The sequence below is a fragment of the Hyla sarda genome, chromosome 6 (assembly GCF_029499605.1).
Source record: "Hyla sarda isolate aHylSar1 chromosome 6, aHylSar1.hap1, whole genome shotgun sequence".
Taxonomy (NCBI): Eukaryota; Metazoa; Chordata; class Amphibia; order Anura; family Hylidae; genus Hyla; species Hyla sarda.
The window spans coordinates 97,054,512-97,061,863 of NC_079194.1; positions in this window are offsets into that span (position 1 = coordinate 97,054,512).

Genomic DNA, 7,352 nt, shown 5'->3' on the forward strand with positions numbered 1-7,352 from the left:
TATGCGAAGATTAACGTATGCGAATTTCCGCATATGCTAATCTTGTATATGCGAATATTCACATATGTTAATTTTCGCATACGCGAATATTCGCATATGCGAAAATAAAACGAGAATATAACGAATATGCGAATATTCGCGAATATATGACGAATATTCGTCCATATATTCGCGAATATTCGCGAATTCGAATATGGCCTATGCCGCTCAACACTAATGGTGGCCTCCCGACTCCCGACCCCCACAGATGATGTTGAGGAAGAGAACTATTGAGCAGTTGACTTTCAAAATGACTTATTTATTTGTTTTCTTGAGTGTTAAACTGTCTCTCATGCCAAGATTGTGTGAGTATGGGGTAATCGGCGAGTTGTTGGCTATTAAGTGGGCTTTTCAAGATTAGAGGAACTGGTTGGAGGGAACCAAGTTCCAAGCTATTGTCTTATTTTCTTTTTTAAGTATTTATTTAACATTTTAAAAAAGACAAACGCAAAAAAACTAATACAAACAGACTCCAGGCAGTTACGGAGTAAGGCTCAAAGGGGGTTATAAAGAATGTAGGAGGCATAATATCCAACATCATTAGAGAAGGTTCAAATAACAATCCAACACAGCCTCAATGAACGACATAGCAGGCAAAGACAGGGGCGCCCACCCAGCAACCCAAGAGTAAAGAGGCCCAACATAGACAGACAAACAACCACACTCACCACCATTCACACCCTGGCGCTCCAAACCCCTTCGTCAACACGAAACAAGGTACACCAAGTGACTACAAATCCAACTGAGACAGCCGTCCAGGAGAATCCGTGGAGGCATTAAGAAGAAGCCAAGGCAACCAGGTTTTATCAAATTTCTTTGGGCATTTACGACTGATATGCAGGGCTTGGTACAGGGCAACATACTTATTCACTAAACTAACCCACCGGGAGAGAAGAGGGGGGGGGGGAGACATCTTTCCAGGTCATCACTACCACCTTGCGTGCACAATAGAGGAGAAATCAGATTAAAAGATGCCTATGGGCACAAGGCTTGACATCATTAACAAGTTCCAGCAGGCAAACAGTAGGCTTAAGTAGAAATGGAAACTCCAAGTTATCCACCAGAAACTGCATAGCCTCCCTCCAAAATGGAGCAACACAAGGGCAGCTCCACAACGCATGCAGAAAAGTACCCACCTCCACAGAACAGCGGAAACAGGCATCAGAGGAAGAAACACCAATAAGTTTAAATTTTTCTGGGATTGGATCAACATATCCCTAGTGCTAACCATGGTAGAATAATACGATCTCTCCACACCCTTTCACTGCACTCTGGAGAAATCGGGGATATTCACCACCCACTTCTCATAAGCCAGGTCAAAAGGACTAGGTCCCAGATTCTGTAGTAAAGCATAGGTCTGTGTGAAAGGCTTTACAAGGTCAGTGGTGCCCAGAAGAAGCTCCACCTCGGAAAAAGCAAGGCTAGCTACCAGGGAGCCAAACTGCTACTGTACGGCATGCCGCAAATGAAGGTACTGGAAAAAGGCACTCCCAGGGACATAATAGTGAGCCTGCATGTCAGAAAAGGACAAGAAGGACTGTTCCTCTCCAAACAGATGTATAGCAAATTTGATTCCGTGCATACCCCAAAAACTGGCCTCCTGTAACCCATGCAGGTGAGGCAAATGAACATTCCCCCACAAGGGTGCCCTAGGAGAGACTACTGGCTGCGGAAAACACCTGGACACCACGAACCAAACCGCTGCTACAGTGTTTATAGGTGCAAGATACGAGGAAGAAGCAGAGTACCTGTATAGGGAGTTGGTAATGCAGTAGCTGCATTCGAAAGATCCAGGTAAACAGCTATTGTCTTAGTAACCATAAATATCTTTGTATATAGAACCTGGCAAAAGGCTCAACCCCAGAGAGGCTAGATGGACCTTATTCTTTCCTACATTTAATTTTGTCATTTCCTTCTGTCCAGATTTTTTTTTACAGTCATTTTTATTAGACAATTAAGACATTACAAAGAAAAAGTAAACAGAGAAGAGGTTGAAATACAATAAGTCAGTCGGCATCAGTCATAAACACAAAACTTTTCTCACATCAAAGAGCAAAGCATCGCAGACATATGGAAAACATTTTCTTAGAAATCGAGAACATAACCCAATGTGTGTATCAATGGCATAATCAAAGCAAACTGGGACTCATAGTCTAGTCGAACCTAACAAAAGTAGGTCAAATGTGACAGTATATACAGCACTGGCAACAACAGGAGGCGGGCGAATGCCTAAGAATGACTTAAAGACAACTCAGGTGACAAGAGACAAACAGGCAGGACAAAAACAGGAAGGACAATGGAGGAGGGAAAGGACAATAGGGGGGGGGGGAGTCAAGGAGGTTGTTGATGGGCAAAGCGGCCCCAAGGTTTCCACAGAGAAGTAAATGCAGCCACTGAGTTATATAAAGGAAGCAGTAAAGGATTCCAGGGACCAAATCTCTCTAACACGGGCCAATAGATCGTGATGGGATGGAGGTGCAGTACGCTTCCAGAATTTCGCAATAAGGGTCTTAACAGCCAATAGAATATAAAGGAGAAACGTAATTTGCTTCTTACCCAAGGATTGGGGAGAGAGTTGTAAAATGTCTGTCCGGATTTTAAAATGCTAAAGGCGAATTCCTTTTCTCATAGTTTTTTCACCAGCATGTACAGACTCCTGCACCAACTCTCACCATTCCTCCTAATAAAATTATGACAGCATTTATGACTTAGTGCAGGCCTCATTTGGAGCAGAAGTTTCTGATTGGTTTACCTCACTTTAGATATCTATGACTTTTGCAGTGTGGCGCAGATTATGATGTATGCTTAGTGCTTTATAACTTAGTTTTGTTCCCGCTCAGTTGGTGCTGTATCTTTTGCTCCTTAGTTTAATACTGCCCAGCCGTGGTCTCTGGGTCCAAGAGTCATTCTGTTGTTTGTCTTGGTTAGTATTACAAAATAGGGTTCTTTTAAGGGACATTTTTAAGGACTGTTGCATCAATATGTGCTTTCATATATATTTTCTTAGCAAATTGTTACATAATCTTAAAGGGGTATTCCAGGCAAAACCTTTAAATATATATATATATATATATATATATATATATATATATATATCTCAACTGGCTTCGGAAAATTAAACAGATTTGTAAATTACTTCTATTAAAAAATCTTAATCCTTCCAATAGTTATTAGCTTCTGAAGTTTTCTGTCTAACTGCTCAATGATGATGTCACGTCCCGGGAGCTGTGCATGATGGGAGAATATCCCCATAGGAACTGCACAGCTCCCGGGATGTGAGTCATCGGAGAGCAGTTAGACAGAAAACAACTCAACTTCAGAAGCTAATAACTATTGGAAGGATTAAGATTTTTTAATAGAAGTAATTTACAAATCTGTTTAACTTTCCGGAGCCTGGAAAAAAAGTTTTGGCCTGGAATAGCCCTTTAAGATATTGTCAATGCTAGAACTCAGATGCAACTGTCATAGGTAAAGTCTATTTCTGCTGTCTTGTGACCAAACAGCTCCATAACAGTGAACCAGAATGTCTCAAGTTTTTTTATTTGTTTTGTGTTTTTTTTTTGTTTTTTTTTGTAAATGGTCACAAGAAAAAAATATAAGTACCTCCCAATTTTTTTTAAATTATATTTGTGATTAAAAAAAAATGTAAATAGTGTGACATTTTCTGGCAATACATTTGGAATTATCCACATAGTGTGCAGTTTGGTAAACAGTTCTGCCTTATGGTCTAAGTGATGACTAGTGTTGCTTGCGAATATTCGCAATGCTAATTTTATTCGCGAATATAGCACTATATATTCGCAATTACGAATATTTTTTTTGTTTTTTTCACAGTACACATCACAGTGATCATCCCTCTCTGCTTCCAGCTTGTGTGGTGTGAAGAAGGCTCTAATACTACTGTGTGAGACTGGCGTACGAATTTTCGCATATGTGAAAATCTGGCGAATTTTCGCTTATGCTAATTTTGCATATGCAAATTTTCACATATGCGCATTTTCGCGTATGTGAAAATAAAACGCGAATTTAGCGAATATGCCAATTTAGCGAATATGTGACGAATATTCGTCCATATATTCGCGAAATATCGCAAATTCGAATATGGCCTATGCCACTCAACACTAGTCATGAGTACATCATGTATTAATCTAGTCATATTTCCATCATTTCTTACTCTTGGCAATTTCCTCCTTTAGCTATAGTACAGCTTGTAATTCTCTTTAACATAAATACCTTTGTAACTAAATTCAAATATAAATACAAAGAACTAAATCTGAAAGTTTTTATCTTCAGTACCCAAGACAACATTAGTCAAAGACAACCAAATTACATAGCAATTGTGCTGCCATCCATCAATCTCGGCAGCTCTCTTGTTATAGGGTTTGGAATAACTGCACTAGTAAAAAGGTAATAGGCTTAGACTATTTCATTGGGTCAGTAAAAGCTTAATGCAAATTATCCAATTGACCTACAGACAAGGCAATATCGTGTAAGTATATCTAGAGGAAACAGTCGTCTCAGTTCAGGGAAAATAACCACATAAAGTGTACCTATAATTTTTTCACAGAGTCCATTTAGGTACATAGGATTCTACAGATATTTACACACACACACACACACACACACACATATACATATATATATATATATATATATATATATATATATATATATATATATCACAGAAAAGAAAACGTCCGGCACTCGGGAAGATGCAGGTAAAACTTGTCAATGGCTTTATTCACACGCTTAGGCAGGACACAATCTGACGCGTTTCGCACACTCAGGTGCTTAGTCGTAGATAGACATACACTCAATAATGCAGGTTAAAATACACATGAGTTTGGTCACATGACCACATAAATCTTAATTAAAAACAGTTGGTTACAAAACATGGCATTGGGAATCATGAACACATTTGATCGTTCGGAGAGAGTTCACACAAGGATGCAAACACTGCGGCTTTAAATTTCAAATTTTAAGTAACATTTAAATTTCAATCTCGAATGGTCTAAAAGCTAATTTATCAATACTACCGATATTCATATCGATTTGGAGGTACATATTTACCGAAATAAACAATTTGAACTATATCTACACATCAAGATCCGAAATATTTATATATGAATCAATAACCGCATAATGTGCATCTTACCGTGTGAACATCCCCCTATAATTTGCGACAATTCAAAATTTATTATATGTGCACAAGAAACGAAGAATGCATATTGGACCGGAGACTAAACATACGTGATTAATGATAAATTGTATACATCAACTATATTCTCTTATTCAATTTATGCACACGTTAACATTAAATCCAATCTTTTGTTCAACCCTTGCGGGAATCTTGTTCCCAAGAGGAACATCCAATGTGCCTCTCTATTGTATAATTTCTTTCTAAGATCGCCTCCCCTAGGTCCTAAGGTGACTTTTTCTACCCCCAATACTCGTAAATGGGTAGTGTCCCCTGAATGGGACTCTCTAAAGTGACGTGACAGCATAGACATGTTTGTCAAACTACTTTTAGCATCCGTAATATGTTTCCTAAACCTCACTTTTAATGAATTACCCGAGCATCCTACATATTGCAAATTACACGTAATACATGTTGCTACATATATAATGGATTTAGTATTACAATTGATATACTGATGTATATTGTATGTCCTATTTGTTGTGCAAGACGTTACGGTATTAGAATTTACCATGTGTGTACATGTGATGCATCTAGTATGACCACATTTGCGATTACCTATATTCCTCAACCAGTCCCGGTCCTTTACACTTTCCTTTTGACTAGTAAATAGACTAGGTGAGACTCTAGTTCCAATAGTGGGGCCTCTCCTGGACACAATAGAAATACCTTCTGATAATAAGTCTCTTAATATTGGATCTGTTTCTAATACCGGAATGTATCTATTTATTATTTTCTTAATCTGTCTGAATTGAGTACTGTATGAGGTCACGAAAAATGGTGGTCTATCTTTACTCGAATTTACGTTTTCATTTTCAATTGTGTTTTTGGCTAATTTGCCTCCAACCTTATGTGAGTCCCTTCTATTTTGATGCCTGCTGGAATAGGATACTAGTTCCTCGCGCCCCCGTCCCTCTATTCTTATTTCTGCTTTTTTTAGTATTTTTTCGCTATAACCCCTCTGCTCCAATCTAATATGAAGTTCCTCTGCTGCAATTTTAAATTGTTTCTCACTAGAGCAGTTACGTTTTATTCTACATAATTCGCCATAGGGAATATTATCCAGGACATGTCGTGGATGGCAGGAGGAGGCCAATAAAATAGAGTTAGAGGCTGTATCTTTTCTATAGGGGCGAATTTCTATGCCATCACTCCCACTAATCAGCGAAATGTCCAAAAAATTAATTGTATTTTTATCGAAATGTGAGGTGAACCCCAAATTTAAGTTGTTGTTCCCAATGTACTTAATAAATTCCGAAAATAGTGTCTCCGTACCCCTCCAAATTATCAATAAATCGTCTATGTAACGACTGATCCAATGTATATTATCATAATATGGGTTTTTATCACTGAAAATAAAGAGCTGCTCCCAATAAAACATGTAGATATTTGCAAAAGACGGGGAATATTTGGCACCCATTGATGCTCCCCTGGTCTGCAGGTAGAAACCACCATCAAACACAAAGTAGTTGTGTTTAAGCAAAAACTCCGTGGCGATGGTGATAAATTCCTGCAGACCAGGGGAGTATGTGCTGAATTTTTCCATATGGACGGACAGGGCCTCTAGGCCTTTAGACCAGGGAATGCATGGATATAAGCCTATGACATCACAGGTTGCCCATGACAACTGCTCATCCCACATGATTTTTTCTAAGATATTAATCACATGCTTAGTATCTTGTGTGAACGTGGGGGTGATTTTAGTCAGGGGTTGGAGATGGTGATCCACCCACTCCCCAAGGCGCTCCCCCAGCGACCCAATGCCAGCAACTATTGGTCGAAGGGGAGGTGGAAATACACCTTTGTGTACCTTGGGGAGTGAGTGGAACACTGGGGTAACTGGATTCTCTACAAATAGATATTCTTCCAGTTTCTTGTTAATTGCCCCCAGTGCTACACCCTCTTCCAATATTTTCTTAAGTTCCATTTGGTACGTTTTAGTAGGGTCATTTTTTAATTTACAGTAAGTTGATGTGTCTGATAACATATCCTCATTGAGTTGTTTATATAACCCTGAATCCAGAACAATAATATTTCCACCTTTATCAGCATTACGTATTACGATAGATTTATTCTCAGATAGTTCCTTCAATGCTATACGTTCATTTTTATTTAG